Consider the following 21,715-nt stretch of genomic DNA (forward strand, 5'->3'; position numbering starts at 1 on the left):
ATTTTCTTTCATTTTGGTCTTGCTGGTGTGTTCTAGTTTCTGGTGCATGGATTGTTCGTCGCGATCGCCGATTAGTAGATGCGATCGCGTAGAGGGAAATATGGAACTAGGTTGTTTCTTATTTGCGATCGCGATTGTTCAGATGCGATCGCATAGCTGGGTGTTGAAGACTGTACACGTTCACATAGTGGATGTCGCGTTCGCGTTGGGCGGAGCTGAGAGCGGGAGTTGGAAGCTTCTTCAATGCGTTCGCGTAATTTTGGACACGTTCGCGAAGCTTGGTCGCCTATGTGCTTCGCGTTCGCATGGGTACATTTGCGATCACATAGTTTATTGTTGGGAGGCAGTGTGGTTTGTTCTTCGTATTAGCTGGGCTTTGTTTGCGATCGCATAAGGTATTTTCTGGGCAGTGGAATTTTCTTCTTCTCGATCGCGATGGTATTTCCGCGATTGCGGTTCATTAATTCGCCCAATGATTATAAAGTACTCTATTTCGGGGGTTTCAGCCATTTTTGTATTTTTGGAGCTATGGAGCTCGGATTGAGGCGATTCTTGAAGTAATTTTTACCATGTGGATTGGGGTAAGTGTTCTCTACTCATTTTCGATTTTATATCATGAATCTATCTTTATTTTAGGCATTTTATTGAGGGTTCCAAAAGAGAAATTGGGGGTTTTTGGCTAAAGTTTCATAGAGCGAATTCTTGAGTTTTGAACATCGATTCGAAGTCGGATTAGAGTGAAACTAGTATGATTGGACTCATAATTGAATGGGTTGTCGGATTTTGTGAGTTTTGTTGGGCTATGAGGCGCGGGCCTAGGTTGTACTTTTTGATTGATTTTGGGCTTTTGAGTAAAGATTCGACATTCATCAATTGGAATTGTTTCCTTAGGCTTTGTTTGATGTATTTGAGTTGCTTTTGGCTAGTTTCGAGCCGTTCGGAGGTCGGTACGCACGGTATGGCATTTTCGGAGAATCGTTTGGCTTGATCGATGTTGGATTTGGCTTGCTCAATGTTGGATTTGGCTTGTTCGAGGTAAGTAACACTTCTAAACTTGGTGCTGAGGGTATGAACCCCTGAATATACGTGATATGTGTTTGGTGTTGAGGTTACGCACATGCTAGGTGACGGGCGTGTGGGTGTGCACCGTGTGAATTGTGACTCGGTTATTTCTGTGATACTGTGTAATTACCTAATCTTATTTGTATCTATGAAATCTCTATGTACTAGAGCTATTGAGTTGCGATCCATGTTAGAAACCATGTCTAGGCTACATGCTTATTCTGTTGGGACCCACTGAGGTCATTAATGTTGTTGAGTTATTTGCTTACATTGCAATTTCATACTCATTCATGTTCATTCATTCCATATCAAATCCCAGTCTCTGTTTCTATATATTGACACATCATATCATCATTTTTGGGCTAGTTTCATGGCATTGTGAGCCCGAGAGATTGGAGAGATTGATGACTGAGTGAGGCCGAGGGCCTGATTGTGAGTGATATTATGGGATCGAGCTACACGCCGCAACATATTATATTGATTTATGCCTAGATCTGGCTTATTATTGCGCTTGGGTTGTGATGGTAGGCTATAATCCCGTATTTTAGTCGCTTATTGCACTCTAATTTACTGCACTTTACTTATGTTGAGCTTTGATTAATAGTATTTTGCACTTATTGTGTGTTTTATGTTGTGTAGGAGTGATTCCGAGTTATTAAGATGTTATGAAGTAAATTTGAGCTATTTGGAGCTTTGAAATCTGAGTATAAGCCCAAGGGATTAAACCGGGATCGCGTTCGGGGGTCGAGTACCAAGTCCGGATGTCAAAACTAGAAAGAAACGAATTACTCTAAGCAAACTACACTGTCGCGCCGCATGGGGAGGCGTGGCTGTGTAAAATATGGCTAAAAAGTGTTTTGAAATTCGTTCTGGAAATTGCCAAAAGCGCGCCGCATGGTGCGGCGCGGTAGTGCAAAGTTCTTAAAGTTTCTTCCCATTTCAGCTAAAAAGGGTATTTTCGTCCGGGGTTTATTTGGGGGATAGTTAAATACACGGGGAAAACACCATTTCTGGACTTTTGGATAGATTTTTGACCAAAGGAGGCTAAGGAGGATTTGAAAAAATACAAGCACAAGGATTTCATCATTCCTTCCTCACTCAAGATCCGGGTCTGAATTGAATCTATGCTTTCCTATACTTTAATTATATTTGTGAAGAACTTCTCCATGTCTATGGAGTAGATCCTTTTGTGTTTTGATGGATTTGGTTTATTGATGATTGTTTGTGGATTATAACTCTATTTTTATGTATTTGAATCATTTTTGGAAGATTTAATTATTACATCTATATTCACTTGTTCTTGTAATCGAAAGAGGCATAACTTGTGATATCTTTACATTATATTGTTTGTTGAGTTCATAGATTCTTCTAAGTCATCGAAAGAGATTAGTTGAATCATTGATTAAACCTAGTTAGGAGAATAATCGAGAGAGGTTCTCCTAAAGACCAATCCATTATGCATTCTTGCATATCTTCACAGAGCTTAAATTGGTTCATATTGTGAGGTTGAGACTTAATCGAGATAGGAGTTTCTACTAAATAATTGTACCAATAATTAAGTGAATTAAAGAGACTTACTTGAACATTAGAAGTGAATTATCTAGAGTTAAATCCCGAACAGTTATCTTGCACCTATCCTATCAACCCCTATTTTCTCCCATTGATAACTTTCCTGCGTACCTTTGTTGCGATTGTCATTAGTCAATAGCTTTAGGTTCTTAGGTAATTGTAGGTACAAATCATAGAAATCTCCATTGTTGATCCTCCTGGATAGCAATCAAGCTAAAAACTACGAGAGCACTGTTTAAATCCAATCCATGTGGATACGATATTATACTATACTATCTTTGACTACCGAGCACAATTTAAGTGTGTGTTTTGCGCTCGTCAGGCTGAAGGAGATCCTTCGGAGTCTGTACACACCCCAATGAGCGTAGTTGATTATATTGAGGGATGGATTTTCCCTGGGTATGGATCTTGCCTGAAGCATTTATATTTGGGGGTGGATCTTCCCCGGGCTGGATTGGCCTTATACAGTAATGAGTGACTGACTGTCAGTATATATATATATATATATATATATATATATATATATATATATATATATATATTTGGGATGGATCTTCTCTGGGCTGAATTGGCCATATACAGTACTGAGTGACTGAGTGTGTCGAGTAATTGAGCATGATGAGTGGAAAGTGTGAGACAGTGAGATTGAGTACTCTGAGAGTGTGAGTACATGAGTTCATCACTGAGATACATTGCATTTGACATGCATACTTGAGGTACATGCATAGATATGCATTTCTTTCTGCCACTCCGGTTTTGGTGTCATTCATGATTTCACCTGCATATTGACATGTAGGCATAGAGATGTATTTTCCTCATGCCATTTGATAATGAAACATCTTATCTGTTGTTGAAAAGTTTTTGGAAAAAATTACAGTTTTCAAACTTACTCATAAATTTAGTGATTTCGGTAAAGGATTTGGGTTTTCACTGATATACTTGAAAAGGATGCCTATTTTTCTGGAACTATGAACGAGCTGTTGGGTCATTTTTCTTGTATTAATTTATTATATTGTTATAAACTGTTGTTGGTTATTGGAGTTGGACTCGGACCCTTATCCCAGCTCGTCACTACTTTCAACCTAAGGTTAGGTTTGTTACTTATTGAGTACATGGGGTCGGTTGTACTCATACTACACTTCTGCACCTTGCGTGCAAATGTTGGAGGATGATGTTACTGTGCACGGTGGGAGATGGATTTGAAGATGTACCTGCATTCCGGTCATAGCTACCTCTTGATCTTAGTAGCTTTAGAATTTTAATCTGTTCATGTATATTTCAAACAGATGATGTACTTTATTTCATACCAGCTTTATAAACTATAAATCTTAGAAGCTCATGATTTGTGCTACCAGTCCTTGGGAATTCTTGTATAAATTATCATTTTTTTTTTTGAAAAATCTCATTAATTTGGATAGTTGTTAATTGGCTTACCTAGAGGGTTGGGTTAGGTGCCATCATGACTAGTTGGAGTTTGAGGATTGTGGTGCCGAGGTAGGCTAATGTGTAAGGCCCTATGAATGTCTATCGCTAATTTGAGCAACTTCGAGCTTAAGAATACAATTTAATTTAGAATCGAACCACATGAGAATTCTAGAGTGAATTAGTTATTTGGATACTTGGGGATAATTATTTTATTATTCTTTGAGTGTTATAATAATGGGGAACACATGGATATTAATTTCAAAGCAATAAGACTAAAGAAAATACAGTGAGCTATCTCCCCATAACGCATCTATAGCACAGGAGGCAAGCAGAAAAGTTTAGCAAACTAGTGAGCTAAAGCCTTATAGCACAGAGATAGCACTAGTGGAAAAATATTGTACCTGATTTTAGCAAACCAGTGAGCTAAATTCTTATAGCACAGGGATAGCACCAGTGGAAAATAATGTACCTGGGCCTATTAATACCTAAACGGGGAGAGAGAAAAATAAAAGGATTTCAAGACTAGGGCATTTCTCTCCATCACCCATCCGGCCAAGGCTTCCAATACACACTTAAGGTTAGTTTTTAAGTGTGTTATTATGATGATTCCACTTCTCAATCACTAGTTACAACAAGTTTTGTATTGGATTCCATAGGGTTTGTTCAAAATCTCAAGAACACCCCAAAAGTTGACTTCCAAGATTTGGTCTACAAGAGGTAATCTTTCACCCTTCAACCTATATGCATGGATTGTTAGTGAATATATGAGCAAGGAATAAGTACTAGCACTTATGAGATGGTGATTGAAATCCATAAATACTTAAACTAGATTATTGGATATTGTAGAGATTTTGTAATGAGTTAATTAGTGAAATTTGGTGGATGTGAGTTCATTAATGATTATAATGGTGCTAAGAAGGTAGTTAGTGGACACAGGATATTGTTGTATCTCTTGTTGGTGGGAAGGAGTGATTGTTGGATAAAGAAACACCATTACTAGAGGTAGTTGAATGCTATGCACTCCTGATCAGACTCCATGCTAAAAAGTACGGTGGTATTGTGAACAGTGGTATATCGGTGCTAAAGATCTCCCAACCAAAAATAATATTATCTTCATATTTTGATTATCACTTCACAGTATTATCTTCATATATTGAAAATTATTATGTTTTAACTTGGCATTTGAATATCATTGATTTTTTATTGTTGTTTCCATGGTTTTCCCTTTCTTATATTGGCATTCTATTTTGAAAGAGGACATATAGCTTTACATACTAGTACTATTCCATATGTAGTAACGTCCCTTTTGCCGGGGGCGTTGCATCTTCAATGGATGCAGGTGGTTCATCAGCGGACAACTTTGGTCCTCGTTAGCAGTTACTCCCTATTCAACAGGATTTGGTGAGCCCTACTCTGTTTCGGGCCTTGTGTCACCTAACGTTGCACTTTACGCTTTGAGGTATAGCCGGGGCCTTGTCGCCGGTACTTTACTTCTTCTCTTCTGTTGTATTTAGAGGCTTCGTAGACAGGTTGTGGGTGGTGTTTGATGTTGGGAATTGACTTAGAAGTGTTTGTATTTGGAAAACATGTTTTTCATTTTATCTATAAACTTATAATATTTTGGAAATTATAAACGAAGCTACTAATGGTAATGAAATAGGTGTTGTTTATGAAATCCTTTCAATGTTTAATTAATGAAGTACATCTCCACTCTATTCATGGGCAAGGTCGGGTAGAAAGTATCTAGTAGGCTTGCTTGACCGGATTATCTTGGTTGAGCGCTGGTCGCGCTCCCCGAGGTTGGGGCATGACAAACTTGGTATTAGAGCCTAAGGTTTTAAAGTGTCCTAGGATGTCTAGGAGCCATGTCTAGTAGAGTCCTTCTTATCGGTGTGTTGTCGACCACATCTATAATGGTGAGGCTACTTGGACATTTAGGAATTTCACACTTCTTTGGTACTCCAAATCATGCGATAGAGCTCAAGATAGGAAGCTAATTTCCTCTTCATGTCTCGTTTTCCATATGGTACCAATGTATGTTGTGGATGTGGATTCGAGGGGCATCAGTTAAGGTACTGTCCTGTCGATCTAAAGTCATCAAGTAAGTCACTCCTTGCTACATCATTATGAACACCGCATTATTTTCCTTGTTGTATATGTACATCTATATTGAAGAGCCTACGTAAATATGGTCTTAACAAGAAACTGAGTCACGAAACATTGCATGTACCTACTCTTTGAATGAGACGCATTATTCATGAAGCCTCTTTATCACGATTCTCTTACTTACAACCTCTTGAGGAATTGAGTTCTATAATAATTTCCTTGGAATGAGTTATAACCCTAGGTTAATACTTCCCACCGCTTCCCTAAATTCTCAACAGGGGACTATACCTGATGAATTTCTTGTAGAACCTTTCGATTCGAATGGATAATATATGCTCACTTGTTCATATGCATGCACCATCATAATATTTACCTATGTGGTATCAAATCTAATGTAAAGCGGCCTAGTGTTGAGATCCTTCTTGAGCCACCCTTTCTCTCTCCAGTGTATGTGGCTCCTATGGTTGGAACAGTCACTTTACTCCTTTGTGAACATTATCATGAATCCTTTTCACTATATAGTAACATGAGAGCATATCTCAGCACCTATCATATGTGTACCTGTCAGTTGAAAGGGGGCCACTTGTCTTTATGGGAAATTTGAGATTTTCACTAATTTGTCACAGGAAGATCTTTTTGTTTGCCCATCTCAGTATGACTTTCATGTCCACTTAGATTATTCGTAGTAAGTAGCTCACTTTGTTACTAGTATTGTAGTTTCCCATGAAATAGCCTGGTATTGCGGCTTGAGAGTTATTATGGCAGAGACATGTCTAGCTCATAGCAAAATATTCATTCCCTCTAACCAATACATGATTTCACCCCAATGTTAAGATGTCCTAGCTACATGGTTTCGCGAACTCGTGTGTGGTTGAAAGTTAAGTAGCCTTACCGCTACCTTTTCCACCCAACCTCAGGTGGATGTTTAAAATTTTAGCACATATCATGAGCATATTGATTTGGAAGACAAGTTTGTTGTATCTCTAGTCCTCTCATATAGGATCAACTATTGTGAAGGGTTAAGCTGTCAGAATGATAATAATCTCACAAGTGTTCAACTTCTTTTTCATCCTCATGGGCTTGTGGCATAGATTCCTTGTGCTAGTTACTATTAAGAGCATAATGCAACTTCATGTATTTTGAAACCCATATAACATTTAGGGTGCTAGAATATTCTTATTTCGAGTTAAACTAAATTTCCTTACACTCCAGAAGGTGACTGTTGTCACGTACTTGGATATTTCTCCTTAAGGCTTAGTATTGCTGAACAAGACACATAGGGGATGAAACTATTATTATTGTCCCTCTCATAACTCATAATCTTCCAGGAATAACTGATGCTAATGTTCTTTTCCTCCCGATCATGCCTCCCATATATCACATGTCTAAAATGACTCACTTGTTATACATCTTAGGATCTTGTACATGGTTCCCGCATTATTAATGTGTACTAGTAACTATGCCTCGTTTGTTGAATCGATGATTTCATCACAATGGTTAACCATGGCAGCACTATTGGTGGTCACCCTTATGTATCTTAGAATATAACCTCTTAAAATGCCCTTCCCAGTACAATGATGGATTCTTGAACAATTCCAGCCTAATCTCGAACCTCGTTGTTCCTATTTGTGGTAAATATGCCGAGAGTTGTAGGTTCAAACATGTCAAAGAAGAAGCATCATTCCATGATCGAACATATTGGGTAGGAACTTTATAGTCATATTCATTCTAGCACATCATAGAATAATGGTTGAAGGTCGCCAAGGGTTTAGTTTGGGTGTCTGACACAGAGACTTAGAGTTGAAGAAAGCGAACAGGTTATTCTCAAGATTTTCTCCATGAAGATAATATGTGAATTATTAATAAAGGTAAAGTGGGTGTAGTGCACATTGGGTCTTATGGAATCTTGAAGGAAATAAAATAGGCCAAGCTATGAGTATGATGTCCCCCATCATTGTTCCCCAAGCACCCGATGCTTCATGTATCTACGTCAAAGAAGTTAGCTAAAAATCCTTTGTATATCGTTTCGGTGGAGGTTATTGAAGGTGAAGTTAATGGATAGTTAGCTTATGAGAGGTACCTAATTTCCATCATTGTTAGATAAGTCTAGCAGTTGAGATTACCTCCGTCAAGTGCTATGGCGAAGTTCGTGAGTCGAGGACGTTACCTCGAAGGCCGAAAGTGTTGTGAAAAGAAAATATTCTCACTTGTTTGTATAGCCAAATGATTGTGGTTCGAAAGGTACTTTCTATGTGCTATGATTTAACTATGTGCAGCTCATGTCCATATATCACTTTTGATAATGTAATGCTGGTAATGTTGAGATTTCTGTCATTGATATATTGTGATGTTTTGCTGAGTTGTGAGTGTGTTGTTAGGAAGGTTTTGGTGATTCTATAACAAGCAGATAGGCCCAAATACAGGGGAAATTCTGCCAAAATTTTTGAAAAATTTGGGAGTTAGTCAAATTTGAGTTTGAGATGTGTAGGAGAAGTGATGTGTTATGTTAGGTGTTTGGGGGCGGACTCTACTCCTCATTCGAGGACGAATGATCCTAAGCGGGGGAGGATGTAAGGCCCCATAAAAGTTTTACCAATAACTCGAGGTTTGTGGTGTCGAGGTAGGCTAATGTGTAAGGCCCCGTAAATTTCTATCGCTAATTTGAGTAATTTCGAGCTTAAGAATACAATTTAATTTAGACTCGAACCACATGAGAATCACTAGAGTGAATAAAGTTATTTGGATACTTGGGGATAATTATTTTATTAATATTTGAGTGTTGTAATAATGGGGAACACTTGGATATTAATTTCAAAGCAATAAGACTAAATAAAATACAGTGAGCTATCTCCCCATAGCGCATCTATAGCACAGGAGGGAAGCAGAAAATTTTAGCAAACTAGTGAGCTAAAGCCTTATAGCACAGGGATAGCACCAGTGAAAAAATATTGTACCTGATTTTAGCAAACCAGTGAGCTAAAGCCTTATAGCATAGGGATAGCACCAGTGGAAAAATACTGTACCTGGGCCTATTAATACCTGAGCGGGAGAGAGAGAAATAAAAGGATTTCAAGACTAGGGCATTTCTCTCCATCACCCATCTGGCCAAGGTTTCCAATACACACTTAAGGTGAGATTTTAAGTGTGTTTTTATGATGATTCCACTTCTCAATCACTGGTTACAACAAGGTTTTGTATTGGATTCCATAGGGTTTCTTCAAAATCTCAATAACACCCCAAAAGTTGACTTTCAAGATTTGGTCTATAAGAGGTAATCTTTCACCCTTAAACCTACATGCATGGATTGCTAGTGAATATATGAGCAGGTAATAAGTACTATCACTTATGAGATGGTGATTGAAAGCCATAAATACTTAAACTAGATTATTGGGTGTTGTAGAGATTTTGTAATGAGTTAATTAGTGAAATTTGGTGGATGTGAGTTCATTGATGATTATAATAGTGCTAAGAAGGTAGTTAGTGGACAAAGGATATTGTTGTATCTCTTGTTGGTGGGAGGGAGTGATTGTTGGATAAAGAAACACCATTACTAGAGGTAGTTGAATGCTATGCACTATAGGTGTTTGATAAAATGCCAAAATGACCAAAAACCTGGAAATGTTTACTAATATTGGTCCAATTGAGTTATGTTGATGTAGATTGAAGTTGTAAGAGTAGTAGGTGGTTTTAATAGCACTAAAGAGCTCCATCAAGGTATGTTGGCTAAACTACTTCTTAGAATTGTATTCCATGATGTTCCTGTAAGTTTCAAGTATGGTTTGCCCTAGGTCCTAATTCCCATGTTCCGAGTTATTTCTAATAAATTCGATTATCCTGAGTAAACAAAGTGTAGAAAGTTATGTATTCAAAACGTGTTCCAAATGTTCCTATCACATTATGTTATCCTTCGGGAATGTGTTCAAGAATGATATGTATATTAAAATGTTATGGCTTTGAGTTGTGTTTCAAATAAAAGTTATGATGTCAAATTGTGTGAGAAAAATATGATGTGCTTAAGACTCTTAATTGCTCATATGTGTACCTAATGTCTTGATTAGAAATGCCTTGTTGTTGATAACCTATAAAGATACTGGAAAGTGGAAGGAGTGGGTTGGAGATGTAAAGTATGGCCACCGTGCCAATAATGAAAGTTATACTTGTGGCCAATAGTGCCAATGAAATAAAATGATGTGTGAAATATTATGAAATGGGCCTCGATTCAATTATTCCAAATTGACTCCGAAAATAAAATTGTCTAAAAGCTTATGTACTCAAGTCATGTCCAAATGTGGTTGTTCTAACTAATGCTATGCTTGGTAAGTATTTCCAACGTGTTTTGAGCTCTTATATATTCATGAGTTGAAATTGTGTATTTCCCTTTTTTGGGGAACAGTATTTCAAGAATAAATGGTGTGTTACTCGTTTATGATTTTAACTTGTGCTTCGATTGCCAATCATTTTACTCAATTTCTTGGAAAGAAATTCATTGTGTTTAAAGTCTTCATTACTAATGAATCTAAAGTTGTGATTTTCGGAATATTATATTTGTTGATATTTATGATGATGATCCATGAAAGGAAAGAAATAAAAGTGTAGAATATGAAATACGGCCATTGTGCCATGAATGAAGAATCATATGTATGGCCAAGAGAGCCAATGAAATAATGATGTTGTAAGTGGTTGAAAGTGTTCATGAGGCTATATACGGTGTGAAAATTTATGAGGTAAATGCATTTGTATTGTTGTTTCCTTGGTATTCAAATCAAGAATGTTTTTGGGAGTATCGCTAGTCATCGAGGAAGGGTAGGTAACAACGTAACCCGAAACTACACGTACCGGTGTAGGAGTGATTGAGGGGTAAATCCCCGCATTGATATAATGAAATTATTCTTCTTATTTGGGATGATATTGATGTGATGATATTATTCCCCTTATTTGGGATGAGATGATTGCTAAAAAAGGGTGATGTCGATCTACACGGCATTTTGGTGAGACGGCCTAGCCGGTCGGGTCGTGATCGGATGCCATGCCGCACACATGGTGGTGATTGTGTTGGAAATTGTAATTGAAATTGTGATTGTAGTTGATGTCTCAAAAGAGATGGCCTAGCCGATCGGATTGTGATCGGACTCCGTGCTAAAAATACGGTGGTATTGTGAACAATGGTATATCGGTGCTAAAGATCTCTCAACAAAAAATAATATTATCTTCATATTTTTATTATCACTTCACAGTATTATCTTCATATATTGGAAATTATTATGTTTTAACTTGGCATTTGGATATCATTGATTGTTGATTATTGTTTCCATGGTTTTTCCTTTCTTATATTGGCATTCTATTTTGAAAAAGGACATTTAGCTTTACATACTAGTACTATTACATATGTACTAACGTCCCTTTTGTCGGGGGCACTGCATCTTCAATGGATGCAGGTGGTTCATCAGCGGGCAACTTTGGTCCTTATTAGCAGTTACTCCCTATTCAACAGGTTTTGGTGATCCCTACTCTGCTCCGGGCCTTGTGTCACCTAATGTTGCACTTTACGTTTTGAGGTATAGCCAGGGCCTTGTCGTCGACACTTTCCTTCTTCTCTTCTATTGTACTTAGAGGCTTCGTAGACAGGTTGTGGGTAGTGTTTGATGTTGGGAATTGAGTTAGAAGTGTTTGTATTTGGAAAACATGTTTTTCATTATATATATAAACTTGTAATATTTTGGAAATTATACATGAAGTTACTAATGGTAATGAAATGGGTGTTGTTTATGAAATCCTTTCAATGTTTAATATGGAGTACATCTCCACTTTATTCACTGGCAAGGTCAGGTAGAAAGTATCTAGTAGGCTTGCTTGACCGGGTTATCTTGGTTGAGCGTCGGTCGCGCACCCTGAGTTCGGGGTGTGATAGTGTGAGTATGTTCTTTTGGACTTATATGGCTGTTAGTGTCCTATTAGTGGAAATTATGGCTCGATGAGTGGCTGGATGGCTATATGATGAGTATGATGTGACTGCGGGATATGTTCATATGGTTTGATTGTGACGAGAATAGTTTGCTTAAGATGTAAAAAGGACTATTAGGTGCTAGATTGCTGTCTTGATGTGACGTATAGTCTCGAGTTATGAGTGTGTTGAAATATTTTTTATGTTGTTTAATTGTGGAACGGAGTATATTTTCATGTCTTGTTGTGAGTTCAGACTCATGAAAAATTAAGTGATGGCGTAGTAATCATGGTTGCAAAAGGATATAGCAAGATGCCACTTTGAGGCTAAGCATGTGAGTTATCTCCTGCGGAGTAATCTACAGAGGTGTGACCCTTATAATGTTGTGTGGAGAGTTTCTCTTTTACCAGTGGGGTATATGTGTTGAGATTTAAATTTGAATTCAATTGAGAAAGTTGACCTGATCGTCATATGGATGTATGCGTGCTTAATAGATGATTTGAGGTACTATATGATTTGTGTTATGTGAACTTATGAAGGATTTAGTTGAATCTCCAAACGGTATTATGGCAGTAATAGAGTATGGGTATGATGAGTTATCAGATGTTCTATTCTATGGCATTAAGCTAAGTGGGGGAGTCTGCTATCAGCGATTTGATTGCACAATTATGTGTTGTATTGGTTTCGGTTTGAGGTATACTTGTGAATCAGTTATGACCTATAGAGGTTGAGATCGAGGATGACTCGAGTAAGCAAATTTTCGGAGGCGGGTTGTATTACACTTTATGGGTATATAGAAATCATGGAATGAGTTGAGTTGTTATTCGTGACGGATGTAGTATGCACGGTGTATGAATTTGCTCGATTGCATTAAGGAAGGGTTACTTCTTCAGGTATTGTTTTGCTAATGGAGCACAGGTCGTTCGGCCTGTTGGGCGGTGCAATTGAGATTTGAGCATAGTGGATGACTCTCGAGAAGGTTCTAATGGATTCAAGATTTATATGTGGCAATTGAGAATTTTTCGGACTTGTATGTGGCTAAAATCTGAGATTTGCATTGGACAGTGTCGAGACTCGCGGTATTTCTATATCATTATGGATTTTACATTTTGGTATAAGAAAGGCGGAGGAAACAACTTCAAATTCACAGAAGGTTTCTTCAGAGTGGGTGTCTCGATTGCTGTATAATTGGAATGTTTAAGAGGGAATACAATGGCTTATGGGCCTTAGGACGGTGTGGTTTTATGCTAGGATCTCGTGGGATGAGTTTTGGTTAAGGATCGTGGTGTTATGGCAAGAGAAGTGTCCATTTGAGGATGATTCGGAAGGAACTCAAAGAAATAGAACAACTTAATAATAGCTTGGATCAGCACGGTAATGGATATGATCAGTTCTTTGGGTACTTATGATGTGGTGAGCCTCTACAGGTGTTTCTTGGCAATGCTCTTGGGTTATGGCAACCTGCATGGTTTAGTTAAGTTAGAGGGATTCAGTGCTGATAGTTGGGTTATGTGCAAATGGATTTCAAAGTGTTCTCAATGGTTTCTACCACGGTTCGAGGTGTATATTTCCTGTTGGTGTGAGGAGCGTGTTGTGATTTTCTCCTGGATGAGATCAAATGGAAGGTTCATAGCTAATTGAGTATGTAGTTTGCTTGTTACTCAGAGTTCATTATGAGATTCTCGTACTTTTCATATTCGTGATAGATGCGGTATGTTGTGTGGGATTTAGATTTGCGTGTGCAAGGTCTCGGTTTAGTTTTGAAAGGAAGGGCATTGATTCTTAGACAACATGGGTGATTTTAGACGACTAGATGAATGATATTACTACTTCGTATTGCCTGAGGAGGGCATATATTTCAGAAGGTGCACTGAGTGTTGACTTACTGATACTTCATTGGTATTGCGGTACTCGCCTGGTTGATTGATTGCTGATATTCAAATTTTGCTATGTGGCACGAAAGAATTATAGAAGTATTCATTGCGGGATGATCGTGTATGAGAGATGTGTTAGACATTCTGGCGGTGGAGTTGGGATCAGATATGGTGATTCGTGTGTTCTATGGATTTGGAGACCAGGAGTTCTCAGAAGCAGATTGTTTTGTGGTTGTGGACGGTGAAGATGTGGCCAAAGCTAGCCAGATGATAGTATATGTTATGGTTAGGTCATTGTGGACTTTCGGAGGATTATTTATTTATTTGTGGATGACCGGAGTTGATTTGGGGCTCATTGGTAGGCCCAACGAGGATGTGTATTCTACATCGGGTGGAATTCGTTGACTCTGTACTGCTATTATTGGGGGATGTGCCATTCGGTTAGAGTGGAGCTTATTCATGCTCTGCTATGATCTATGTGTTACTCCTCTACGCTACGAGGGGTTGTGATTTGTTGGTTATAAGCATACATGGTGCAGTTCTGTTTGGGTCTTGTAGCGGGATTTGAGCGAGATGGTTATTGGGATGTCGAATGGTTGATTGTGCCTTGGTTATGCTCTCTCCGGACTGTGGTATATTGTGCTATTTGCTTCTCTGTAGTAATGGTCATACACTTCGTGTATTTGATGTTGAATTGCGTGTAGTTGCTGATTTTAAGCATGGTGGCTTAAGGTATTTCATATGTACTCGTGTTTGGATGGGGTCACGCAATGCAGCTGGGTTATGTCGGGATATGATCCTTTAAGTTAGATTCATGTGTTTTGGTTCTACTATGTAAGATGGGTTTTCAACATTGCGGTTGTGGTGGTACTTGTTGAGCTTGCGGGACAGTTCTCATATTGGAGCCATTTTCTATGTTTGAGTACATTTGAATTGTTGTGTATTGGTGCATGGATTGCACGGTTTGTTGCTCTGGGTAATGTCGGTGTGGCATGTCAGTAGAGTAGCTTGTATTCTATAAGATGAGGTCATTGGACCTAGAATGGGTGCTATCGGATCTGATTGTGGTATATTTGGAAGGATAATGTTGCTGATCGATTTAGAAATTGGCTATACTTCTTGTCGAAGGATAGGGAGCTCCATGCCTTATTAATCTGATAAGTGGTTATGAGTTTCTGCGTGTTTCTTCCATCATTGGCAGTGCACGAAGGTTTTAGAACGAGATCTTGTTTGATATGAGGTTATTACTGGTATTGGGTTATTTTGAGCAGCTACTGTGATCGAAAATTTTGCTACGAGTATGCGAGTCGTATGGTGTGTCATGCGAGTACATCTTGGGTTATGGCTATGGATTGATACAACTTGTTCATACTTAGACAATGTATAGATGCGAGGTTTAGGTCTTATAGAAAATTCTGGATGTTGAAAAAAAGTGGATTTTATGGTTTATGGGCTAGGTTGAATCAAGGATCTTTAGTTATGTTGTGTCTTCAGGCTTATATGGATTAGGGTGACATGGGATCACCCCCGGGTATGTGCATGGTAGGGTTACACAGTGGTTTGATGGCCTTGGAACGACTATCGGCATGTTCGAGTATGAACGTATGTTTAAGTGGAGGAGGATGTAACGGCCCGACCGGTCATTTTGAACTCTTACACTTCGCTCGGTAGTTTGGGGCTATGAGTAGCTTTGTATGATGTATTATGACTTGTGTGAATCGTCGGTTTTGGTTTTCGGGTCATTCAGAATCGATTTGGAAGAATGAATTTCATTATTAAAGCTTTAAGTTGGAAGAGTTGACCAAGTTTGACTTTTGTGAATTTGACCTCGGAACGGAGTTTTGATGGTTCCGTAAGTTCCGGATGGTTATTTCTGACTCGAGCGTATGCCCCAATTTGTATTTGGATATTCCTAGAAGGATTCTGCACTAATTCGCGGAAGTTGGAAATTGGAGATTTGGAAAGTTCATAAGTTTGACCGGGAGTTGACTTTGTGGATATCAGATTCGAATTGTGGTTCCGGGAATTGGAGTAGCTTCGTTATGTTATTTGGGACTTATGTGCAAAATTCAAGTTCATTCTGAGTTGATTTGCTATGTTTCAGCGTGAGGTTTGGGAGTTGAAAGTACATTCATGTTCGAATTTGGGTGCGATTCGTCGTTTTGATGTTGTTATGTGAGATTTGAGGCCTCGAGTAGGTCCTTGTTATGTTGTGGAACTTGTTGGTATATTCGGACAGGGTCCCGAGTGGATCAGGTGAGTTGCGGATGTATGTCAGATCATTTTCCTTCATTTTGGCCTTGCTGGTGTGTTCTGGTTACTGGTGCATGGATTGTTCTTCGCGATCGCGGATTAGTAGATGTGATCACATAGAGGGAAATATGGAGTTGGGATATTTCTTATTCGCGATCGCGATTGTTCAGACGCGATCGCGTAGCTGGGAGTTGAAGACTGTACGCGTTCGTATAGTGGATGTCGTGTTCACGTAGGGCTGAGCTGAGAGCGGCAGTTGGAAGCTTCTTCAACTCGTTCGCGTAATTTTGGACGCGTTCGCAAAGCTTGGTCGCCTGTGTGCTTCGCATTCACATGGGTACATTTGCTATCGCATAGTTTATTGTTGGGAGGCAGTGTGGTTTGTTCTTCGTGTTAGCGGGCCTTTATTTGCGATCGCATAAGGTATTTTCTGGGCAGTGGAATTTTCTTCTTCGCGATCGCGATGGTATTTCTGTGATCGCGGTTCATTAATTCGCACAGTGATTATAAAGTACTCTATTTCGGGGGTTTCGGCCATTTTTGCATTTATGGAGCTATGGAGCTCAGATTGAGGTGATTCTTGAAGCAGTTTTCACCATGTGGATTGGGGTAAGTGTTCTCTACTCATTTTCGATTTTATATCATGAATCTATCTTTATTTTTGGCATTTGATTGAGGGTTCCAAAAGAGAAATTGGGGTGTTTTGGCTAAAGTTTCATAGAGCGAATTCTTGAGTTTTGAACATCGATCGATGTCGGATTTGAGTGATACTAGTATGATTGGACTCGTAATTGAATGGGTTGTCGGATTTTGTGAGTTTTGTTGGGCTCCGAGGCACGGGCTCGAGTTGTACTTTTTGGTTGATTTTGGGCTTTTGAGTAAGGATTCGACCTTTATCAATTGGAATTGTTTCCTTAGGCTTTATTTGATATATTTGAGTTGCTTTTGGCTAGTTTCGAGCCGTTCGTAGGTCGGTACGCATGGTATGGCATTTTTGGAGCATCGTTTGGCTTGCTCGGTGTTGGATTTGGCTTGTTCGAGGTAAGTAACACTTCTAAACTTGGTGCTGAGGGTATGAACCCTTGAATATACGTGATATGTGTTTGGTGTTGAGGTGACGCACATGCTAGGTGACAGGCATGTGGACGTGCACCGTGTGAATTGTTACTCGGTTATTGCTGTGGTATGTGTAGTTACCTAATCTTATTTGTATATGTGAAATCTCTACGTACTAGAGCTATTGAGCTGTGATCCATGTTAGAAACCATGTCTAGGCTACATGCTTATTCTGTTGGGACCCACTAAGGTCATTTCTGCGGTTGAATTATTTGCGTACATTACAATTTCATACTCAGTCATGTTCATTCATTCCATATTATATCTCAGTCTCTGTTGCTATATATTGACACATCATATCATCATTTTTGGGCTAGTTTCATGGCATTAAGAGCCCGATAGACTAGAGAGATTGACGACTGAGTGAGGCCGAGGGCCTGATTGTGAGTGATATTATGGGATCGGGCTGCACGCCGCAGCATGTTATATTGATTTATGCCTGGATCTGGCTTATTATAGCGCTTGGGCTGAAAGAGCCTCTCCGGAGTCTGTACACACCCCCAGTGAGCGCAATTGGTTATATTGAGGGATGGATCTTCCCTGGACATGGATCTTGCCCGAAGCATTTATATTTAGGGATGGATCTTACCCAGGCTGGATTGGTCTTATACAGTACTGAGTGACTGACTGTCAGTTGATATATATATATATTTGGGATGGATCTTCCCTGGGCTGAATTGGCCATATACAGTACTGAGTGACTGAGCATGTCGAGTAATTGAGCATGATGAGTGGAAAGTGTGAGACAGTGAGATTGAGTACTCTGAGAGTGTGAGTACATGAGTTCATCACTGAGATACATTGCATTTGACATGCATACTTGAGGTACACGCATAGAGATGCATTTCTTTTTGCCACTCCGGTTTTGGTGTCATTCATGATTTCACCTGCATATTGACATGTAGGCATAGAGATGTATTTTCCTCATGCCATTTGATAATGAAACATTTTATTTTTTGCTGACAAGGTTTTGGGAAAAATCATAGTTTTCAAAATTACTCATATATTTGGTGATTTCGGTAAAAGATTGAGTTTTCACTTATATAGTTGAAAAGCATGTCTATTTTTCGTAAACGTGAACGAGTTGAGCATCATACCTCTGGGTCATTTTTCTTGCATTATTTTATTATATTGTTATGAACCGTTGCTGGTTATTGGAGTTGGACTCGGACCCTTGTCCCAGCTCGTCACTACTTTCAACCTAAGATTAGGTTTGTTACTTATTGAGTACATGGGGTCGGTTGTACTCATACTACACTTCTGCACCTTGTGTGCAGATGTTGGAGGCTGATGTTGCTGTGCACGGCAAGAGCTGAATTTGAAGATGTACCTGCGTTCCGGTCATAGCTGCCTCTTGATCTTGGTAGCTTTAGAATTTTAATCTGTTTATGTATATTTCCAACAGATGATGTACTTTATTTCATACCAGCTTTGTAAATTCTAAATCTTAGAAGCTCATGATTTGTACTACCAGTCCTTGGGAATTCTTGTATAAATGCAGTTTTATTATTATTTTTTTTTTGAAAAATCTCATTAATTTGGATAGTTGTTAATTGGCTTACCTAGCGGGTTGGGTTAGGTGTCCTCACGACTAGTTGGATTTTGGGTCGTGACACGTATTGATTCGTATTTTATTGGACATGGATTTCAGAGATGTCCATATGAGCATACTTTATATATCAAATTCAAGCCTTGCGAACATATTCTCATTATGTGCTTATATGTGGATGATTTAATTTTTAATGAAAATAATCCTAAATTAATTTCTGAGTTGGGGAGGCAATGATTAGCCAGTTTGAGATGACTGATTTGGGTTTAATGTCCTATTTTCTTGGCATTAAGGTATCTCAATTAGATAATGGAATATTTATCTCTCATAAAAAATATGCTGATGATATTCTAAATAGATTTAATATGGATAAAGCCAAACCAATTTTGATCCATGTTGAAGTTTGGACGCGGCCCCCGGATGCTTCGCATCCGCAGTTCACTCCTCTGCCAGTCTTTGATAATTTGGTCATAACATCTTGTAAAAAGGTCCAAATGACAAACGGTTTGAAGCGTTAGAAACTAGACTCGAAGATCTTTAATTTGATAGGTTGTATAATCACATAACGCTTTATATATATGTAGGTATACTTGTCCAAAGTTAGGTCTTGTGCCAAAATATATCAAATCGATCCGGAATGACCTCAAATTTTACACGCAAGTCGTAAATAACATAACCAAGTTATTCAAATTTTCGGAATTGAACTCCAAGCTCGATATCATTAAAATCAACTTCTGGTCAAACTTATGAATATTCCAAACCTTCAAGTGTCCAACTTTCGCCAATTGGTATCAAAACTTTCTAGAAATATCCAAATGAAATTCCGGGAATATGCCCGAGTCCAAACTCACCATCTAAATTTCGTTCCGAGGTCAAATACTAAAAATTCAAACTTGGTCAACTCTTCCAACTTAAAGCTTCAAACATAAAATTCATTCTTCCAAACTAATTCCAAAACACTTGAAAACCAAAACTAACGATTCATACACGCCATAATATATCATATGAAGTTATTCAAGACTTCAAATAGTTGAAATGAGCGTAAATACTCCAAACGACCGTTCGGGTCGTTACAGCTGGTTATGGTGCTTCTGCATCTATGGAAGAATGGACACAGATGCGGACAATTGGTCACAGAAGCGCAAACAGGCTTGACTGGAGATCATCGCAGATGCGGAGGTGCGAGGTGAGCTGGGTCTAGCTATTTTCGCAGAATCGAGGGTCGCAGATGCGACAGAGTGACCGCATATGCAGAATTTCTGGGCAGAAGCTATAAAATCAAGATTTTTGGTTCTTTTATCATATTTTGAGATTTTGGGCTTGGATTGAAGCGATGTTTTAGGCGATTTTCATCACAAGGATTGGGGTAAGTGTTTTACACTTGGTTTTGATTATATTTCATAATTCTATCATCGTTTTTGGCATTTGGATTATGAATTGTAAAGAGAAAATTGGGGGTTGTAGCCTAAAGTTTAATAGAATGAGTTTTTGAGTTTTGAACATCGATTTGGAGTCGGATTTGAATGACACTAGTATGGTTGGAAATGTAATTTAATGGGTTGTCGGATTTTATAATTTTCGTCGAGTTCTGAGGCACGGACCCAAATTGGACCTTTGTGTTGATTTTGTGCTTTTGATTAAAGATTCGATCTTTATCAATTGAGTTTATTCCCATTGGTATTAATTGATGTATTTGAGTTGATTTTGGCTAGTTTCGAGCAGTTTCGAGGTCGGTACACGTGGGATGGCATTTTTGGAGCATCGTTTGGCTTGCTCGGTATTTGATTTGGCTTGTTCGAGGTAAGTAACACTTCTAAATTTGGTGTTGAGGGTATGAAACCCCGAATTAAGTGTTATGTGATTGATGTTGAGGTGACGCACATGCTAGGTAATGGGTGTATGGGTGTGCACCGTGTAAATTATGATTTAGTCGATTCCATGGAACAGTGTAGCTATTTTATCTGAACATTTTTATTGTACTCTATGTGTTAGAGCACTTGAGCTGTAATTCATGCCAGAAATCATGTTTAGGCTATATGCTGGTTTTATTGGGACCCACAATGGTCATTCTTTGCTCATACGTTATTTTCTTAATTGTAGTTATGTACTTAGTCGTATTCATCATTACATATCATATCTCAGTCTCTGTAATTGTATACTGTCATATCTCATATCATTGATTTGGGCTGCTTAGCATGAGTGTTGTGAGTCCGAGAGATTGGAGAGATTGATGACTGAGTGAGGCCGAGGGCCTGTTGTGAGTGATATTTATGGGATCGGGTTGTACACCACATCAAAGCTTTATTGATTCATGCCAGGATTTGGCTTATTATAGCACTTTGGCTGGATCGGCCCCTCCCGAGTCTGCACACCCATAGTGGGCGCAATTGCTAGCAATCATTTGCATTGGGTTGGATCTTCCCTGGTTCATTTGCATTGGGCTGGATCTGCCCCTGGTTTATTTGCATTTTGGTTCATTTGCATTGGGCTAGATATGCCCTGGTTTATTTGCATCGTTGGGCTGGATCTGCCTTGGTTTATTTGCATGTGGGACGGATCTGCCCTATACAGTACTGAGTGACTGAGTGTGTTGAGAATTGAGCATGATGAGTGAGAATACGAGACAGTGAGATGGAGTGCTCTGAGAGGGTGAGTACATGATTTCATCATTGAGATGCATTGCATTTGACATGCGTACTTGAGATATATGCATAGAGATTTATTCCCTTCGGCTACTCGACTTTGGTGACATTCATGATTTCACCTGTATATTGACATATAGGTATAGAGATGTATTTTCCTCATGCTATCTGAAAATGA

This window comes from Nicotiana tabacum, chromosome 24, assembly GCF_000715075.1.
Source record: "Nicotiana tabacum cultivar K326 chromosome 24, ASM71507v2, whole genome shotgun sequence".
Classification (NCBI taxonomy): Eukaryota; Viridiplantae; Streptophyta; class Magnoliopsida; order Solanales; family Solanaceae; genus Nicotiana; species Nicotiana tabacum.